Below are 21,017 nucleotides of genomic sequence, written 5' to 3' on the forward strand. Positions count from 1 at the left end.
CATTAGAAGGGGGGTTACGGTGTAGGGACAGGTAGGTTAGAGTTAGGTACCAGGGAGGGAGGGTTTGGTTTAGTCACTTAGAAGAGGAGGATAGTGTTAGACACCAAGCAGGGAGCATTAGTTTTAGGCATTGGGGAATGCATCCCGGGGAGGGTAAGGTTTAGGCACCCAAGGAGAGGGTGTAAGAGTTAGACACCCAAGAGGGAGGATTAGGGTTAGGGTAGGGAACATGGAAGGGTTATGGTATTAACTGCAGGGCTGTAAGACTTTAATGGTCAGGTTGCTGATGTCGGTATTCTGACCATAGGCATCCAGTCCATCAGGATTACATTCTGAACCCCATTGCATATGTATATGTTAATGTGCATGGTCAACTTTTATGCAAACTTTGTACTGTTTGGAGTCTAAATTATTACATAAGTTTATTTGCACTGTCACATTTCAATGCTTTTGTGGAACATGTATGGTAGTTTACAAATGTAAACAAAATTAATCTTGTACATTTCCCTATTCGATTATATTGTTCCTTGTACATATTTAGGAATCCGAAATTAAAATACATACCAGAACCCACGCGGATATATATCCATTGGATCTTAAGTCCAACGCCTTAACCACTCGGCCATCCTGGTATGTTGCCCTGGGTATTTTCAATGCAAATACTATTGCACTATTCATGTTTATTTTCCTGTGCATTGTTAACTTTGAACCGCTTGGAGTTTAAAATATTACATAACTTTTGGTATTTTAATGGATATTATGATATCATTGTTTCTTTTCTTCATAGAAAGCCAGGTTCTTTGAAAAAATGGATTGAAAATATTTTTTTAGCAATGTATTTTAAGTTAATGATTTTCACAGAATTTTGAGAGTTTTCCCTAATTGCTGAAATCTAAATCGGAAATATTTAGTTAGCTGAAATTAAAATGCATAGCAGAAGTGGGGATCGAACCCACGCGGATATGTATCCATTGGATTTTAAGTCCAATGCCTCAACCACTCGGCCATCCTGGTGCGATTGTCATGTTAAATACTATTGCAAAGCATATGTATCTTTTAATGGGCATGGGCAATTATTCAGCAAACTTTATACTGCTTTGACTGTTACTTATTACATAAGTCTGGTAATTGTTGTTTTTTCAAAGTATGATACTTATATTTCTATTCTTCACAAGTAAGGCTCTTATGAATAAAAAGTTTTATAATAATTCCATATTTGTTTAAAGACATTAGTTTTCACCACATTTCGAACTGCTCGTCTATCAAGACTGTCCTTTCTTTTGAATGATTACAAGCAACATTTGTAGATAGTTGCTATCATTCTTTTTTGCCCTGTCACATGTCAAGGATTTTGTAGAACAAGTATGGTGGTTTACAAATGCAAGCAACATCAACTTTTGTACATGTCCTTAATTAATAAAGTTATTCCTTGTACATATTTAGGAATCTGAAATTAACATGCATACCAGAATTGGGGTTTGATCCCATGCAGATATATATCCATTGGATCTTAAGTCAAATGCCTTAACCATGCAGCCATCCTGGTGTGGTGCCTAGGAGCTTTTCATGGCAAATACTAATGCACTATTCATGTTAATTATGATGTGCATGGTTAACTTTGTACTGTTTGGAGTTTAAAATATTATATAACTGGGTATTTTAATGGATATTAGGATATCATTGTTTACTTTCTTTATAAAAAATCAGTTCTTTGGAGAAAATGGATTGAAAATATTTTTTGATCAAAGTACTGTAGCTTAAGTGATTGACTTTCACGATAGTTTGAAAGTTTTCCTTAATTGACAAATCCTTCCTCATTTGGTTAGCTGAAATTGAAATACAAACCAGAAGTGGGGATCTATCCCATGCAGATGTAAATCCATTGAATCTTAAGTCCAACACCTTAACCACTCGGCTATCCTGATGTGAGGCTTTTGACATTTTCATGGCAAATACTTTTGCAAAGCATGGGACCCAGTTAAAAGGCTACCGTGCGGGATCCTGGCTATCATAATACTGACACCATAATCGTACCCACCAGCCATAATAACGGCACCAAAATGCCAACAGAGGTGGGATTAACAGCATGAAAATACTGACACCTAGAATTCTGAATGTCATCTCAGCAGGATGTAATCTTGTCCTGCCACGGGGAGGGGGGGGGGGGTTAGGTTTAGGCATTAGAAGGGGGGTTACGGTGTAGGGACAGGTAGGTTAGAGTTAGGTACCAGGGAGGGAGGGTTTGGTTTAGTCACTTAGAAGAGGAGGTTAGTGTTAGACACCAAGCAGGGAGCATTAGCTTTAGGCATTGGGGAATGGAGGGTTAGTGTTAGGCATTCCGGGGAGGCTAAGGTTTAGGCACCCAAGGAGAGGGTGTAAGGGTTAGACACCCAAAAGGGAGGATTAGGGTTAGGGCAGGGAACATGGACGGGTTATGGTATTAACTGCAGGGCTGTCAGGATTTTAATGGTCAGGTTGCTGATGTCGGTATTCTGACCATAGGCATCCAGTCCATCAGGATTACATTCTGAACCCCATTGCATATGTATATGTTAATGTGCATGGTCAACTTTTATGCAAACTTTGTACTGTTTGGAGTCTAAATTATTACATAAGTTTATTTGCACTGTCACATTTCAATGCTTTTGTGGAACATGTATGGTAGTTTACAAATGTAAAAAAATGACTTTTGTACATTTCCCTATTCGATTATATTGTTCCTTGTACATATTTAGGAATCCGAAATTAAAATACATACCAGAAGTTCGTTTCGAACCAACGCGGATATATATCCACTGGATCTTAAGTCCAACTCCTTAACCACTCGGCCATCCTGGTATGTTGCTCTGGGTATTTTCATGGTAAATACTATTGCACTATTCATGTTTATTTTCCTGTGCATTGTTAACTTTGAACCGCTTGAATTTTAAAATATTACATAACTTTTGGTATTTTAATGGATATTATGATATCATTGTTTCTTTTCTTCATAGAAAGCCAGGTTCTTTGAAAAAATGGATTGAAAATATTTTTTTTATCAAAGTACTGTAGCTTAAGTTATTGACTTTCACCATAGTTTGAAAGTTTTCCCTAATTGACAAATTCTTCCTCATTTGGTTAGCTGAAATTGAAATACAAACCAGAAGTGGGGATCTATCCCATGCAGAGGTAAATCCATTGAATCTTAAGTCCAACACCTTAACCACTCGGCCATCCTGATGTGAGGCTTTTGACATTTTCATGGCAAATACTTTTGCAAAGCATGGGACCCAGTTAAAAGGCTTCCGTGCGGGATCCTGGCTATCATAATACTGACACCATAATCGTACCCACCAGCCATAATAACAGCACCAAAATGCCAACAGAGGTGGGATTAACAGCATGAAAATACTGACACCTAGAATTCTGAATGTCCTCTCAGCAGTATGTAATCTTGTCCTGCCACAGGGAGGGGGGAGGTTAGGTTTAGGCATTAGAAGGGGGGTTACGGTGTAGGGACAGGTAGGTTAGAGTTAGGTACCAGGGAGGAAGGGTTTGGTTTAGTCACTTAGAAGAGGAGGTTAGTGTTAGACACCAAGCAGGGAGCATTAGCTTTAGGCATTGGGGAATGGAGGGTTAGTGTTAGGCATCCCGGGGAGGGTAAGGTTTAGGCACCCAAGGAGAGGGTGTAAGGGTTAGACACCCAAAAGGGAGGATTAGGGTTAGGGCAGGGAACATGGAAGGGTTATGGTATTAACTGCAGGGCTGTCAGGATTTTAATGGTCAGGTTGCTGATGTCGGTATTCTGACCATAGGCATCCAGTCCATCAGGATTACATTCTGAACCCCATTGCATATGTATATGTTAATGTGCATGACCAACTTTTATGCAAACTTTGTACTGTTTGGAGTCTAAATTATTACATAAGTTTATTTGCACTGTCACATTTCAATGCTTTTGTGGAACATTTATGGTAGTTTACAAATGTAAACAAAATGACTCTTGTACATTTCCCTATTCGATTATATTGTTCCTTGTACATATTTAGGAATCCGAAATTAAAATACATACCAGAAGTGGGGTTCAAACCCACGCGGATATATATCCATTGGATCTTAAGTCCAATGCCTTAACCACTCAGCCATCCTGGTATGTTGGCCTGGGTATTTTCATGGCAAATACTCTTGCACTATTCATGTTTATTTTCCTGTGCATTGTTAACTTTGAGCCGCTTGGAGTTTAAAATATTACATAACTTTTGGTATTTTAATGTATATTATGATATCATTGTTTCTTTTTTTCATAGAAAGCCAGGTTCTTTGAAAAAATGGATTGAACATATTTTTTTAGCAATGTAATTTAAGTTAATGATTTTCACAGAATTTTGAGAGTTTTCCCTAATTGCCGAAACTTCATAGTAAATATTTAGTTAGCTGAAAATAAAATGCATACCAGAAGTGGGGATCGATCCCAAGCGGATATGTTTCCATTGGATCTTAAGTCCAACGCCTTAACCACTCGGCCATCCTGGTGTGATTGTCATGTCAAATACTATTGCAAAGCATATGTATCTTTTAATGTGCATGGGCAATTATTCAGCAAACGTTATACTGCTTTGACTGTTACTTATTACATAAGTCTGGTAATTGTTGTTTTTTCAAAGTATGATACTTATATTTCTATTCTTCACAAGTAAGGCTCTTATGAATAAAAAGTTTTATAATAATTCCATATTTGTTTAAAGACATTAATTTTCACCACATTTCGAACTGCTCATCTATCAAGACTGTCATTTCTTTTGAATGATTACAAGCAACATTTGTAGATAGTTGCTATCATTCTTTTTTGCCCTGTCACATGTCAAGGATTTTGTGGAACAAGTATGGTGGTTTACAAATGCAAGCAACATCAACTTTTGTACATGTCCTTAATTAATAAAGTTAATCCTTGTACATATTTAGGAATCTGAAATTAACATGCATACCAGAATTGGGGTTTGATCCCATGCAGATATATATCCATTAAATCTTAAGTCAAATACCTTAACCATGCAGCCATCCTGGTGTGGTGCCCAGGAGCTTTTCATGGCAAATACTAATGCACTATTCATGTTAATTATGATGTGCTTGGTTAACTTGGTACTGTTTGGAGTTTAAAATATTACATAACTGGGTATTTTAATGGATATTAGGATATCATTGTTTACTTTCTTTATAAAAAACCAGTTCTTTGGAGAAAATGGATTGAAAACATTTTTTGATCAAAGTACTGTAGCTTAAGTTAATGACTTTCACCATAGTTTGAAAGTTTTCCCTAATTGACAAATTCTTCCTCATTTGGTTAGCTGAAATTGAAATACAAACCAGAAGTGGGGATCTATCCCATGCAGATGTAAATCCATTGAATCTTAAGTCCAACACCTTAACCACTCGGCCATCCTGATGCGATGCTTTTGACATTTTCTTGGCAAATACTTTTGCAAAGCATGGTACCCAGTTAAAAGGCTTCCGTGCGGGATCCTGGCTATCATAATACTGACACCATAATCGTACCCACCAGCCATAATAACGGCACCAAAATGCCAACAGAGGTGGGATTAACAGCATGAAAATACTGACACTTAGAGTTCTCAATATCCTCTCAGCAGGATGTAATCTTGTCCTGCCACGGGGAGGGGGGAGGTTAGGTTTAGGCATTAGAAGGAGGGTTACGGTGTAGGGACAGGTAGGTTAGAGTTAGGTACCAGGGAGGGAGGGTTTGGTTTAGTCATTAGAAGAGGAGGTTAGTGTTAGACACCAAGCAGGGAGCATTAGCTTTAGGCATTGGGGAATGGAGGGTTAGTGTTAGGCATCCCGGGGAGGGTAAGGTTTAGGCACCCAAGGAGAGGGTGTAAGGGTTAGACACCCAAAAGGGAGGATTAGGTTTAGGGCAGGGAACATGGAAGGGTTATGGTATTAACTGCAGGGCTGTCAGGATTTTAATGGTCAGGTTGCTGATGTCGGTATTCTGACCATAGGCATCCAGTCCATCAGGATTACATTCTAAACCCCATTGCATATGTATATGTTAATGTGCATGGTCAACTTTTATGCAAACTTTGTACTGTTTGGAGTCTAAATTATTACATAAGTTTATTTGCACTGTCACATTTCAATGCTTTTGTTGAACATGTATGGTAGTTTACAAATGTAAACAAAACGACTCTTGTACATTTCCCTATTCGATTATATTGTTCCTTGTACATATTTAGGAATCCGAAATTAAAATACATACCAGAAGTGGGGTTCGAACCAACGCAGATATATATCCATTGGATCTTAAGTCCAACGCCTTAACCACACTGCCATCCTGGTATGTTACTTGGGAATTTTCATGGCAAATACTATTGCACTATTCATGTTTATTTTCCTGTGCATTGTTAACTTTGAACCGCTTGGAGTTTAAAATATTACATAACTTTTGGTATTTTAATGGATATTATGATATCATTGTTTCTTTTCTTCATAGAAAGCCAAGTTCTTTGAAAAAATGGATTGAAAATATTTTTTTAGCAATGTAATTTAAGTTAATGATTTTCACAGAATTTTGAGAGTTTTCCCTAATTGCCGAAATCTTCATCGTAAATATTTAGTTAGCTGAAATTAAAATGCATACCAGAAGTAGGGATCGAACCCATGCGGATATGTATCCATGGGATCTTAAGTCCAACGCCTTAACCACTCGGCCATCCTGGTGTGATCATCATGTCAAATACTATTGCAAAGCATATGTACCTTTTAATGTGCATGGGCAATTATTCAGCAAACTTTATACTGCTTTGACTGCTACTTATTACATAAGTCTGGTAATTGTTGTTTTTTTCAAAGTATGATACTTATATTTCTATTCTTCACAAGTAAGGCTCTTATGAATAAAAAGTTTTATAATAATTCCATATTTGTTTAAAGACATTAATTTTCACCACATTTCAAACTGCTCATCTATTAAGACTGTCCTTTCTTTTGAATGATTACAAGCAACATTTGTAGATAGTTGCTATCATTCTTTTTTTGCCCTGTCACATGTCAAGGATTTTGTGGAACAAGTATGGTGGTTTACAAATGCAAGCAACATCAACTTTTGTACATGTCCTTAATTAATAAAGTTATTCCTTGTACATATTTAGGAATCTGAAATTAACATGCATACCAGAATTGGGGTTTAATCCCATGCAGATATATATCCATTGGATCTTAAGTCAAAAGCCTTAACCATGCAGCCATCCTGGTGTGGTGCCCAGGAGCTTTTCATGGCAAATACTTATGCACTATTCATGTTAATTATGATGTGCATGGTTAACTTTGTACTGTTTGGAGTTTAAAATATTACATAACTGGGTATTTTAATGGATATTAGGATATCATTGTTAACTTACTTTATAGAAAATCAGTTTCTTTGGAGAAAATGGATTGAAAATATTTTTTTATCAAATTACTGTAGCTTAAGTTATTGACTTTCACTATAGTTTGAAAGTTTTCCCTAATTGACAAATTCTTCCTCATTTGGTTAGCTGAAATTGAAATACAAACCAGAAGTGGGGATCTATCCCATGCAGATGTAAATCCTTTGAATCTTAAGTCCAACACCTTAACCACTCGGCTATCCTGATGTGAGGCTTTTGACATTTTCATGGCAAATACTTTTGCAAAGCATGGGACCCAGTTAAAAGGCTTCTGTGCGGGATCCTGGCTATCATAATACTGACACCATAATCGTACCCACCAGCCATAATAATGGCACCAAAATGCCAACAGAGGTGGGATTAACAGCATGAAAATACTGACACCTAGAATTCTGAATGTCCTCTCAGCAGGATGTAATCTTGTCCTGCCATGGGGAGGGGGGAGGTTAGGTTTAGGCATTAGAAGGGGGTTACGGTGTAGGGACAGGTAGGTTAGAGTTAGGTACCAGGGAGGGAGGGTTTGGTTTAGTCACTTAGAAGAGGAGGTTAGTGTTAGACACCAAGCAGGGAGCATTAGCTTTAGGCATTGGGGAATGGAGGGTTAGTGTTAGGCATCCCGGGGAGGGTAAGGTTTAGGCACCCAAGGAGAGGGTGTAAGGGTTAGACACCCAAAAGGGAGGATTAGGGTTAGAGCAGGGAACATGGAAGGATTATGGTATTAACTGCAGGGCTGTCAGGATTTTAATGGTCAGGTTGCTGATGTCGGTATTCTGACCATAGGCATCCAGTCCATCAGGATTACATTCTGAACCCCATTGCATATGTATATGTTAATGTGCATGGTCAACTTTTATGCAAACTTTGTACTGTTTGGAGTCTAAATTATTTCATAAGTTTATTTGCACTGTCACATGTCAATGCTTTTGTGGAACATGTATGGTAGTTTACAAATGTAAACAAAATGACTCTTGTACATTTCCCTATTCGATTATATTGTTCCTTGTACATATTTAGGAATCCAAAATTAAAATACATACCAGAAGTTGGGTTCGTACCCATGCGGATATTTATCCATTGGATCTTAAGTCCAACGCCTTAACTACTCGGCCATCCTGGTATGTTACCCTGGGTATTTTCATGGCAAATACTATTGCACTATTCATGTTTATTTTCCAGTGCATTGTTAACTTTGAACCGCTTGGAGTTTAAAATATTACATAACTTTTGGTATTTTAATGGATATTATGATATCATTGTTTCTTTTCTTCATAGAAAGCCAGGTTTTTTGAAAAAATGAATTGAAAATATTTTTTTAGCAATGTATTTTAAGTTAATGATTTTCACAGAATTTTGAGAGTATTTCCTAATTGCCGAAATCTTCATCGTAAATATTTAGTTAGCTGAAATTAAAATGTATACCAGAAGTGGGGATCGAACCCACGCGGATATATATCCATTGCATCTGAAGTCCAACGCCTTAACCACTTGGCCATTTTGGTGTGATTGTCATGTAAAATACTATTGCAAAGCATATGTATCTTTTAATGTGCATGGGCAATTATTCAGCAAACTTTATACTGCTTTGACTGTTACTTATTACATAAGTCTGGTAATTGTTTTTTTTTTAAAAGTATGATATTTATATTTCTATTCTTCACAACAAGTAAGGCTCTTATGAATAAAAAGTTTCATAATAATTCCATATTTGTTTAAAGACATTAATTTTCACCACATTTCGAACTGCTCATCTATCAAGACTGTCCTTTCTTTTGAATGATTACAAGCAACATTTGTAGATAGTTGCTATCATTCTTTTTTTGCCCTGTCACATGTCAAGGATTTTGTGGAACAAGTATGGTGGGTTACAAATGCAAGCAACATCATCTTTTGTACATGTCCTTAATTAATAATGTTATTCCTTGTACATATTTAGGAATCTGAAATTAACATGCATACCAGAATTGGGATTCGATCCCATGTGAATATATATCCATTGGATCTTAAGTCAAATGCCTTAACCATGCAGCCATCCTGGTGTGGTGCCCAAGAGCTTTTCATGGCAAATACTAATGCACTATTCATGTTAATTATGATGTGCATGGTTAACTTTGTACTGTTTGGAGTTTAACATATTACATAACTGGGTATTTTAATGGATATTAGGATATCATTGTTTACTTTCTTTATAAAAAATCAGTTTCTTTGGAGAAAATGGATTGAAAATATTTTTTGATCAAAGTACTGTAGCTTAAGTTATTGACTTTCACCATAGTTTGAAAGTTTTCCCTAATTGACAAATTCTTCCTCATTTGGTTAGCTGAAATAGAAATACAAACCAGAAGTGGGGATCTATCCCATGCAGATGTAAATCGATTGAATCTTAAATCCAACACCTTAACCACGCGGCCATCCTGATGTGAGGCTTTTGACATTTTCATGGCTTATACTTTTGCAAAGCATGGGACCCAGTTAAAAGGCTTCCATGCGGGATCCTGGCTATCATAATACTGACACCATAATCGTACCCACCAGCCATAATAACGGCACCAAAATGCCAACAGAGGTGGGATTAACAGCATGAAAATACTGACACCTAGAATTCTGAATGTCCTCTCAGCAGGATGTAATCTTGTCCTGCCACGGGGAGGGGAGAGGTTAGGTTTAGGCATTAGAAGGGGGGTTACGGTGTAGGGACAGGTAGGTTAGAGTTAGGTACCAGGGAGGGAGGGTTTGGTTTAGTCACTTAGAAGAGGAGGTTATTGTTAGACACCAAGCAGGGAGCATTAGCTTTAGGCATTGAGGAATGGAGGGTTAGTGTTAGGCATCCCGGGGAGGGTAAGGTTTAGGCACCCAAGGAGAGGGTGTAAGGTTTAGACACCCAAAAGGGAGGATTAGGGTTAGGGCAGGGAACATGGAAGGGTTATGGTATTAACTGCAGGGCTGTCAGGATTTTAATGGTCAGGTTGCTGATATTGGTATTCTGACCATAGGCATCCAGTCCATCAGGATTACATTCTGAACCCCATTGCATATGTATATGTTAATGTGCATGGTCAACTTTTATGCAAACTTTGTTCTGTTTGGAGTCTAAATTATTACATAAGTTTATTTGCACTGTCACATTTCAATGCTTTTGTGGAACATGTATGGTAGTTTACAAATGTAAACAAAATGACTCTTGTACATTTCCCTATTCGATTATATTGTTCCTTGTACATATTTAGGAATCCGAAATTAAAATACATACCAGAAGTGTGGTTCAAACCAACACGGATATATATCGTTTGGCTCTTAAGTCCAACGCCTTAACCACTCGGCCATCCTAGTATGTTGCCCTGGGTATTTTCAATGCAAATACTATTGCACAATTCATGTTCATTTTCCTGTGCATTGTTAACTTTGAACCGCTTGGATTTTAAAATATTACATAACTTTTGGTATTTTAATGGATATTATGATATCATTGTTTCTTTTCTTCATAGAAAGCCAGGTTCTTTGAAAAAATGGATTGAAAATATTTTTTTAGCAATGTAATTTAAGTTAATTATTTTCACAGAATTTTGAGAGTTTTCCCTAATTGCCGAAATCTTCATCATAAATATTTAGTTAGCTGAAATTAAAATGCATACCAGAAGTGGGGATCAAACCCACGCGGATATGTATCCATTGGATTTTAAGTCCAATGCCTTAACCACTCGGCCATCCTGGTTTGATTTACATGTCAAATACTATTGCAAAGCATATGTATCTGTTAGGGTCTCCTGCCCTGTGCTGCCACGTCGTCATGGCAACCGGGAGACAAGTACTAGCGGAGTAACCTGAGCGCAGCTGATACTCCGGTTCGGGTCTTTTGCTGTGCAGTGGTTATAGGCTCTGTGCACGGCAGGGGATCCGGTGCTGGTTTTTGTGCTCAGTCTGTGAGGTCTGAGTGGGGCGTGGACAGCACCTGCTTTATAAGGCCTCTTCCAGGATTTCATGAATGATGTGCTCAGGGAACATTTGGATAGATTCTTAGTTGTATACTTAGATGACATCCTAATCTTCTCCCATTCCCTGGAGGAACATCGGAAGCATGTACGCTTAGTCCTCCAGAAACTCAGAGACCACCGGCTTGGGGCGAAGCTGGAGAAGTGCGAATTTGAAGTTCAGCAAATCGCATTTCTAGGATATATTATCTCCCCAGAAGGTTTCCAAATGGAGGGTTCCAAGGTACAGGCAGTCCTGGATTGGGTGCAACCCACTAGTTTGAAGGCGCTTCAGCGTTTCCTGGGCTTTGCGAATTTTTATAGACGACTTATCGCTGGATTTTCGTCTATAGTGGCGCCCTTGGTGGCACTCACTAAGAAAGGGGCGGATGTTGCTCACTGGTCTTGTGAGGCTAAAGCGGCTTTTGCCCGTCTCAAAAGGGCATTTGTTTCGGCCAAGGTGCTGCAACACCCAGATCCAGAGCGTCCTTTTGTGGTGGAGGTGGATGCCTCTGAGATGGGTATTGGGGCAGTGCTTTCTCAGATGGGAGTGTCTGATAATCGCCTTCATCCCTGTGCTTACTTTTCCCGTAAATTTTCGCCTGCCGAGATGAATTATGACGTGGGTAACCGGGAATTGTTGGCTATTAAGGATGCACTCGAGGAGTGGAGACACTGGCTTGAGGGGGCTAAGTTTGTTGTCTCAATTCTCACTGACCATAAGAATCTGGCATATTTAGAGTCAGCGAAGCGTCTCAATGCCAGGCAGGCACGATGGGCTTTGTTTTTTGCTCGCTTTAATTTTTTGATAACATATCGCCCTGGGTCAAAAAACATCAAGGCTGATGCGCTCTCGCGGAGTTTTGCTCCAATCCAGGAGACCACCGAGGAGCCGTTGCCCATTGTTTCCCCATCATGTATTAAAGTGGGCATTACCCAGGACCTCTTATCATTAGTCCTTAGAGCACAGGAGCAGGCTCCTCCAGACCTTCCGGTAGGTCTTTTGTTTGTGCCTCCTAGGTTAAGACAGCGAGTGTTCCTGGAATTCCATGCCAAGAAGTCGGCAGGTCACCCGGGTATTGCCAGAACTCGGGAGTTGCTATCTAGGGCGGTGTGGTGGCCCTCGGTGGCTAAGGATGTGGATCAGTGGGTTCGGGCATGTGACATCTGTGCCCGAAATAAGACTCCTAGAGGGGTTCCTGTTGGTCCATTACATCCACTCTCTATCCCATCTAAGCCATGGACCCACATTTCAATGGATTTTGTGGTGGACTTGCCCAAATCCTCGGGGATGACAGCCATCTGGGTTGTCGTTGACAGGTTTTCGAAGATGGCGCACTTCGTTCCACTGGTTGGGCTGCCATCGGCCAGACGCCTGTCTGAATTATTTATGCTGCATGTTGTGCGTCTCCACGGGTTGCCACTTGATGTGGTCTCTGACCGCGGATCCCAGTTTGTGGCCAAATTCTGGAGGGCATTTTGTTCCGATCTCCAGATTTCTGTCAGCTTGTCGTCAGGCTACCATCCGCAGTCTAATGGGCAGACTGAAAGGGTGAACCAGTCCTTGGAGCAGTTCCTCAGGTGTTATGTCTCCAAGTGTCAGACTGACTGGGTTGCTCATCTGTCCATGGCGGAGTTTGCCTATAACAACGCGGCTCACTCTGCTACAGGGATCTCTCCCTTCCTTTGTGTGTATGGGCATCATCCTAAGGCCAATTCTTTTGACCCCCTGGACTCCACGCCTGGTGGTTCCTCTGTGGTTTCGGTCCTTAGAGGTATTTGGCGGAAAGTGAAGAAAGCCCTTGTGTCTGTGTCATTAGTGACCAAAAGGGTTTTTGATAAGCGGAAAAGACCCTGCAGCTTCAAATTAGGAGACTTCGTCTGGTTGTCTACCAAGAATTTGAAGTTGAGACAGCCATCTCATAAGTTAGGCCCCCGGTTCATCGGCCCTTATAAGATCACCAGGGTTATCAATCCGGTGGCATTTCAGTTAGATCTGCCCCGTTCTTTGGGTATCAATAAAACATTTCATTGTTCCCTTTTAAAACGGGCGATTAGTAATCCTTCTTCCAGTGGAAGACCTTCCCCTCTTCTGATACGTGGCCAGAGGGAGTTTGTTGTTGAAAGGATTCTTGACTCCAAGGTGGTTCGGGGTCGGCTGTCATTTTTGGTGCACTGGAAGTGGTATGGCCCGGAGGAGCGGTCGTGGGTGCGCAGTTGTGATCTTCATGCCCCCAGACTGATACGCTCTTTCTTCTCGCAGTTCCCCGATAAACCCGGTGGTAGGGGTTCTTTGACCCCTCGTCAGAGGGGGGGTACTGTTAGGGTCTCCTGCCCTGTGCTGCCACGTCGTCATGGCAACCGGGAGACAAGTACTAGCGGAGTAACCTGAGCGCAGCTGATACTCCGGTTCGGGTCTTTTGCTGTGCAGTGGTTATAGGCTCTGTGCACGGCAGGGGATCCGGTGCTGGTTTTTGTGCTCACAGTCTGTGAGGTCTGAGTGGGGCGTGGACAGCACCTGCTTTATAAGGCCTCTTTCCAGGTTAAGCAGATGCTGCTGAATCTTTGTTGGTTAGTCAGTTCCTGAAAGTTAGCCAGTACTGTGTAGCTTTGTATTTGTTTGTTGCTTACTGCAAATAGGCCTGGGAATTTGGTATTACACTCTGCCAATCCAGACCTAGCAGTAAGACTGGAGTCAGTCGTTTAGCTTGCTGGGGTTCTGTTACTACTCTGTGAACTTAGCAAGTTTGCGGCTGTATTCTAAGACTTGCCTGTCTAATCCTGTCTCACTGTGCTAGGTGTCAGGGGTCAGTTTAGTGGCAGTAAACTGAACCTGTGCACTGCAAGTGAGAATTAGGATTGTGGAGACTCTCCTTGTGTCTATCATTCCATCTCTGACCAAGGAGTTTACTGCCACACCCGTTGGTAACCCTTTAGGGTTTTGCTGTTGCCCTTAGCAACAGCATTTCGGGTTCTCTATGTATTAAAACACAACATCTTGCTTTTCCCATCTGAGCATTTCTAATACAAGGGAGATACCCAGTTCCTTAGCCTCTGGGCTTCTCTGTTCACTTTGTGTGTATTTTGTTACCCTATCACCTTCTGTGTACGTTATGTCATATTCCCCAGTCTGTCTGTGAGTCCATTTGTTGTGCATAACAGTTCTGACACCAGTACTTTCCTGCAGGCACTGGTGTACATAACAGTATCTTTTAATGTGCATGGGCAATTATTCAGCAAACTTTATACTGCTTTGACTGTTACTTATTACATAAGTCTGGTAATTGTTTTTTTTTTTAAAGTATGATACTTATATTTCTATTCTTCACAAGTAAGGCTCTTATGAATAAAAAGTTTTATGATATTTCCATATTTGTTTAAAGACATTAATTTTCACCACATTTCTAACTGCTCATCTGTCAAGACTGTCCTTTCTTTTGAATGATTACAAGCAACATTTGTAGATAGTCGCTATCATTCTTTTTTGCCCTGTCACATGTCAAGGATTTTGTGGAACAAGTATGGTGGTTTACAAATGCAAGCAACATCAACTTTTGTACATGTCCTTAAAAAATAAAGTTATACCTTGTACATATTTAGGAATCTGAAATTAACATGCATACCAGAATTGGGGTTTGATCCCATGCAGATATATATCCATTGGATCTTAAGTCAAATGCCTTAACAATGCAGCCATCCTGGTGTGGTGCCCAGGAGCTTTTCATGGCAAATACTAATGCACTATTCATGTTAATTATGATGTGCATGGTTAACTTTGTACTGTTTGGAGTTTAAAATATTACATAACTGGGTATTTTAATGGATATTAGGATGTCATTGTTAACTTACGTTATATAAAATCAGTTTCTTAGGAGAAAATGGATTGAAAATATTTTTTTTATCAAAGTACTGTAGCTTAAGTTATTGACTTTCACCATAGTTCGAAAGTTTTCCCTAATTGACAAATTCTTCCTCATTTGGTTAGCTGAAATTGAAATACAAACCAGAAGTGGGGATCTATCCCATGCAGATGTAAATCCATTGAATCTTAAGTCCAACACCTTAACCACTCAGCCATCCTGATGTGAGGCTTTTGACATTTTCATGGCAAATACTTTTGCAAAGCATGGGACCCAGTTAAAAGGCTTCCATGCGGGATCCTGGCTATCATAATACTGACACCATAATCGTACCCACCAGCCATACTAACGGCACCAAAATGCCAACAGAGGTGGGATTAACAGCATGAAAATACTGACACCTAGAATTCTGAATGTCCTCTCAGCAGGATGTAATCTTGTCCTGCCACGGGGAGGGGGGAGGTTAGGTTTAGGCATTAGAAGGGGGGTTACGGTGTAGGGACAGGTAGGTTAGAGTTAGGTACCAGGGAGGGAGGGTTTGGTTTAGTCACTTAGAAGAGGAGGTTATTGTTAGACACCAAGCAGGGAGCATTAGCTTTAGGCATTGGGGAATGGAGGGTTAGTGTTAGGCATCCCGGGGAGGGTAAGGTTTAGGCACCCAAGGAGAGGGTGTAAGGTTTAGACACCCAAAAGGGAGGATTAGGGTTAGGGCAGGGAACATGGAAGGGTTATGGTATTAACTGCAGGGCTGTCAGGATTTTAATGGTCAGGTTGCTGATGTCGGTATTCTGACCATAGGCATCCAGTCCATCAGGATTACATTCTGAACCCCATTGCATATGTATATGTTAATGTGCATGGTCAACTTTTATGCAAACTTTGTTCTGTTTGGAGTCTAAATTATTACATAAGTTTATTTGCACTGTCACATTTCAATGCTTTTGTGGAACATGTATGGTAGTTTACAAATGTAAACAAAATGACTCTTGTACATTTCCCTATTCGATTATATTGTTCCTTGCACATATTTAGGAATCCGAAATTAAAATACATACCAGAAGTGTGGTTCAAACCAACGCGGATATATATCCATTGGATCTTAAGTCCAACGCCTTAACCACTCGGCCATCCTGGTATGTTGCCCTAGGTATTTTCAATGCAAATACTATTGCACTATTCATGTTCATTTTCCTGTGCATTGTTAACTTTGAACCGCTTGGATTTTAAAATATTACATAACTTTTGGTATTTTAATGGATATTATGATATCATTGTTTCTTTTCTTCATAGAAAGCCAGGTTCTTTGAAAAAATGGATTGAAAATATTTTTTTTATTAAAGTACTGTAGCTTAAGTTATTGACTTTCACCATAGTTTGAAAGTTTTCCCTAATTGACAAATTCTTTCACATTTGGTTAGCTGAAATTGAATTACAAACCACAAGTGGGGATCTATCCCATGCAGATGTAAATCCATTGAATCTTAAGTCCAACACCTTAACCACTCGGCCATCCTGATGTGAGGCTTTTGACATTTTCATGGCAAATACTTTTGCAAAGCATGGTACCCAGTTAAAAGGCTTCCGTGCGGGATCCTGGCTATCATAATACTGACACCATAATCATACCCACCAGCCATAATAACGGCACCAAAATGCCAACAGAGGTGGGATTAACAGCATGAAAATACTGACACCTAGAATTCTGAATGTCCTCTCAGCAGGATGTAATCTTGTCCTGCCACGGGGAGGGGGGAGGTTAGGTTTAGGCATTAGAAGGGGGGTTACGGTGTAGGGACAGGTAGGTTAGAGTTAGGTACCAGGGAGGGAGGGTTTGGTTTAGTCACTTAGAAGAGGAGGTTAGTGTTAGACACCAAGCAGGGAGCATTAGCTTTAGGCATTGGGGAATGGAGGGTTAGTGTCAGGCATCCCGGGGAGGGTAAGGTTTAGGCACCCAAAAGGGAGGATTAGGGTAAGGGCAGGGAATATGGAAGGGTTATGGTATTAACTGCAGGGCTGTCAGGATTTTAATGGTCAGGTTGCTGATGTCGGTATTCTGACCATAGGCATCCAGTCCATCAGGATTACATTCTGAACCCCATTGCATATGTATATGTTAATGTGCATGGTCAACTTTTATGCAAACTTTGTACTGTTTGGAGTCTAAATTATTACATAAGTTTATTTGCACTGTCACATTTCAATGCTTTTGTGGAACATGTATGGTAGTTTACAAATGTAAACAAAATGACTCTTGTACATTTCCCTATTCGATTATATTGTTCCTTGTACATATTTAGGAATCCGAAATTAAAATACATACCAGAAGTGGGGTTCGAACCCACGCGAATATATATCCATTGGATCTTAAGTCCAACGCCTAAACCACTCGGCCATCCTGGTATGTTGCCCTGGGTATTTTCAATGCAAATACTATTGCACTATTCATGTTTATTTTCCTGTGCATTGTTAACTTTGAACCGCTTGGAGTTTAAAATATTACATAACTTTTGGTATTTTAATGGATATTATGATATCATTGTTTCTTTTCTTCATAGAAAGCCAGGTTCTTTGAAAAAATGGATTGAAAATATTATTTTAGCAATGTAATTTAAGTTAATGATTTTCACAGAATTTTGAGAGTTTTCCCTAATTGCCGAAATCTTCATCATAAATATTTAGTTAGCTGAAATTAAAATGCATACCAGAAGTGGGGATCGAACCCACGCGGATATGTATCCATTGGATCTTAAGTCCAACGCCTTAACCACTCGGCCATCCTGGTTTGATTTACATGTCAAATACTATTGCAAAGCATATGTATCTTTTAATGTGCATGGGCAATTATTCAGCAAACTTTATACTGCTTTGACTGTTACTTATTACATAAGTCTGGTAATTGTTTTTTTTTAAAAGTATGATACTTATATTTCTATTCTTCACAAGTAAGGCTCTTATGAATAAAAAGTTTTATAATAATTCCATATTTGTTTAAAGACATTAATTTTCACCACATTTCTAACTGCTCATCTATCAAGACTGTCCTTTCTTTTGAATGATTACAAGCAACATTTGTAGATAGTCGCTATCATTCTTTTTTGCCCTGTCACATGTCAAGGATTTTGTGGAACAAGTATGGTGGTTTACAAATGCAAGCAACATCAACTTTTGTACATGTCCTTAAAAAATAAAGTTATACCTTGTACATATTTAGGAATCTGAAATTAACATGCATACCAGAATTGGGGTTTGATCCCATGCAGATATATATCCATTGGATCTTAAGTCAAATGCCTTAACAATGCAGCCATCCTGGTGTGGTGCCCAGGAGCTTTTCATGGCAAATACTAATGCACTATTCATGTTAATTATGAAGTGCATGGATAACTTTGTACTGTTTGGAGTTTAAAATATTACATAACTGGGTATTTTAATGGATATTAGGATGTCATTGTTAACTTACGTTATATAAAATCAGTTTCTTAGGAGAAAATGGATTGAAAATATTTTTTTTTATCAAAGTACTGTAGCTTAAGTTATTGACTTTCACCATAGTTTGAAAGTTTTCCCTAATTGACAAATTCTTCCTCATTTGGTTAGCTGAAATTGAAATACAAAACAGAAGTGGGGATCTATCCCATGCAGATGTAAATCCATTGAATCTTAAGTCCAACACCTTAACCACTCAGCCATCCTGATGTGAGGCTTTTGACATTTTCATGGCAAATACTTTTGCAAAGCATGGGACCCAGTTAAAAGGCTTCCATGCCTGATCCTGGCTATCATAATACTGACACCATAATCGTACCCACCAGCCATAATAACGGCACCAAAATGCCAACAGAGGTGGGATTAACAGCATGAAAATACTGACACCTAGAATTCTGAATGTCCTCTCAGCAGGATGTAATCTTGTCCTGCCACGGGGAGGGGAGAGGTTAGGTTTAGGCATTAGAAGGGGGGTTACGGTGTAGGGACAGGTAGGTTAGAGTTAGGTACCAGGGAGGGAGGGTTTGGTTTAGTCACTTAGAAGAGGAGGTTATTGTTAGACACCAAGCAGGGAGCATTAGCTTTAGGCATTGGGGAATGGAGGGTTAGTGTTAGGCATCCCGGGGAGGGTAAGGTTTAGGCACCCAAGGAGAGGGTGTGAGGTTTAGACACCCAAAAGGGAGGATTAGGGTTAGGGCAGGGAACATGGAAGGGTTATGGTATTAACTGCAGGGCTGTCAGGATTTTAATGGTCAGGTTGCTGATGTCGGTATTCTGACCATAGGCATCCAGTCCATCAGGATTACATTCTGAACCCCATTGCATATGTATATGTTAATGTGCATGGTCAACTTTTATGCAAACTTTGTTCTGTTTGGAGTCTAAATTATTACATAAGTTTATTTGCACTGTCACATTTCAATGCTTTTGTGGAACATGTATGGTAGTTTACAAATGTAAACAAAATGACTCTTGTACATTTCCCTATTCGATTATATTGTTCCTTGTACATATTTAGGAATCCGAAATTAAAATACATACCAGAAGTGTGGTTCAAACCAATGCGGATATATATCGATTGGAACTTAAGTCCAACGCCTTAACCACTCGGCCATCCTGGTATGTTGCCCTGGGTATTTTCAATGCAAATACTATTGCACAATTCATGTTCATTTTCCTGTGCATTGTTAACTTTGAACCGCTTGGATTTTAAAATATTACATAACTTTTGGTATTTTAATGGATATTATGATATCATTGTTTCTTTTCTTCATAGAAAGCCAGGTTCTTTGAAAAAATGGATTGAAAATATTTTTTTTATTAAAGTACTGTAGCTTAAGTTATTGACTTTCACCATAGTTTGAAAGTTTTCCCTAATTGACAAATTCTTCCTCATTTGGTTAGCTGAAATTGAATTACAAACCAGAAGTGGGGATCTATCCCATGCAGATGTAAATCCATTGAATCTTAAGTCCAACACCTTAACCACTCAGCCATCCTGATGTGAGGCTTTTGACATTTTCATGGCAAATACTTTTGCAAAGCATGGTACCCAGTTAAAAGGCTTCCGTGCGGGATACTGGCTATCATAATACTGACAATATAATCGTACCCACCAGCCATAATAACAGCACCAAAATGCCAACAGTGGTGGTATTAACACCATGAAAATACTGACACCTAGAATTCTGAATGTCCTCTCAGCAGGATGTAATCTTGTCCTGCCACTGGGAGGGGGGAGGTTAGGTTTAGGCATTAGAAGGGGGGTTACGGTGTAGGGACAGGTAGGTTAGAGTTAGGTACCAGGGAGGGAGGGTTTGGTTTAGTCACTTAGAAGAGGAGGTTAGTGTTAGACACCAAGCAGGGAGCATTATCTTTAGGCATTGGGGAATGGAGGGTTAGTGTTAGGCATCCCGGGGAGGGTAAGGTTTAGGCACCCAAAAGGGAGTATTAGGGTTAGGGCAGGGAACATGGAAGGGTTATGGTATTAACTGCAGGGCTGTCAGGATTTTAATGGTCAGGTTGCTGATGTCGGTATTCTGACCATAGGCATCCAGTCCATCAGGATTACATTCTGAACCCCATTGCATATGTATATGTAAATGTGCATGGTCAACTTTTATGCAAACTTTGTACTGTTTGGAGTCTAAATTATTACATAAGTTTATTTGCACTGTCACATTTTAATGCTTTTGTGGAACATACAAATGTAAACAAAATGACTCTTGTACATTTCCCTATTCGATTATATTGTTCCTTGTACATATTTAGTAATCCGAAATTAA

The 21,017-nt window shown here is 39.5% G+C and overlaps 10 non-coding genes across 10 annotated transcripts; all 10 read right to left on the reverse strand.

Annotated features, from left to right (window-relative positions):
• Positions 1-931: 931 nt before the first annotated feature.
• TRNAL-UAA (transfer RNA leucine (anticodon UAA)) lies at positions 932-1,014 on the reverse strand. Its single transcript has one exon. It is a non-coding gene; the product is annotated as a tRNA-Leu (tRNA).
• A 1,741-nt stretch (positions 1,015-2,755) lies between these two features.
• Positions 2,756-2,838, reverse strand: TRNAL-UAA (transfer RNA leucine (anticodon UAA)). The gene has a single exon. It is a non-coding gene; the product is annotated as a tRNA-Leu (tRNA).
• Positions 2,839-4,048: 1,210 nt separating this feature from the next.
• On the reverse strand, positions 4,049-4,131 carry TRNAL-UAA (transfer RNA leucine (anticodon UAA)). Its single transcript has one exon. It is a non-coding gene; the product is annotated as a tRNA-Leu (tRNA).
• Positions 4,132-4,429: 298 nt separating this feature from the next.
• On the reverse strand, positions 4,430-4,512 carry TRNAL-UAA (transfer RNA leucine (anticodon UAA)). Its single transcript has one exon. It is a non-coding gene; the product is annotated as a tRNA-Leu (tRNA).
• Positions 4,513-6,250: 1,738 nt separating this feature from the next.
• Positions 6,251-6,333, reverse strand: TRNAL-UAA (transfer RNA leucine (anticodon UAA)). The gene has a single exon. It is a non-coding gene; the product is annotated as a tRNA-Leu (tRNA).
• Positions 6,334-6,631: 298 nt separating this feature from the next.
• TRNAL-UAA (transfer RNA leucine (anticodon UAA)) lies at positions 6,632-6,714 on the reverse strand. Its single transcript has one exon. It is a non-coding gene; the product is annotated as a tRNA-Leu (tRNA).
• A 4,333-nt stretch (positions 6,715-11,047) lies between these two features.
• TRNAL-UAA (transfer RNA leucine (anticodon UAA)) lies at positions 11,048-11,130 on the reverse strand. Its single transcript has one exon. It is a non-coding gene; the product is annotated as a tRNA-Leu (tRNA).
• Positions 11,131-16,298: 5,168 nt separating this feature from the next.
• TRNAL-UAA (transfer RNA leucine (anticodon UAA)) lies at positions 16,299-16,381 on the reverse strand. The gene has a single exon. It is a non-coding gene; the product is annotated as a tRNA-Leu (tRNA).
• A 1,182-nt stretch (positions 16,382-17,563) lies between these two features.
• Positions 17,564-17,646, reverse strand: TRNAL-UAA (transfer RNA leucine (anticodon UAA)). Its single transcript has one exon. It is a non-coding gene; the product is annotated as a tRNA-Leu (tRNA).
• A 299-nt stretch (positions 17,647-17,945) lies between these two features.
• TRNAL-UAA (transfer RNA leucine (anticodon UAA)) lies at positions 17,946-18,028 on the reverse strand. The gene has a single exon. It is a non-coding gene; the product is annotated as a tRNA-Leu (tRNA).
• Positions 18,029-21,017: the final 2,989 nt, after the last annotated feature.

The sequence above is a fragment of the Pseudophryne corroboree genome, chromosome 4 (assembly GCF_028390025.1).
Source record: "Pseudophryne corroboree isolate aPseCor3 chromosome 4, aPseCor3.hap2, whole genome shotgun sequence".
In the NCBI taxonomy this organism is placed as follows: domain Eukaryota; kingdom Metazoa; phylum Chordata; class Amphibia; order Anura; family Myobatrachidae; genus Pseudophryne; species Pseudophryne corroboree.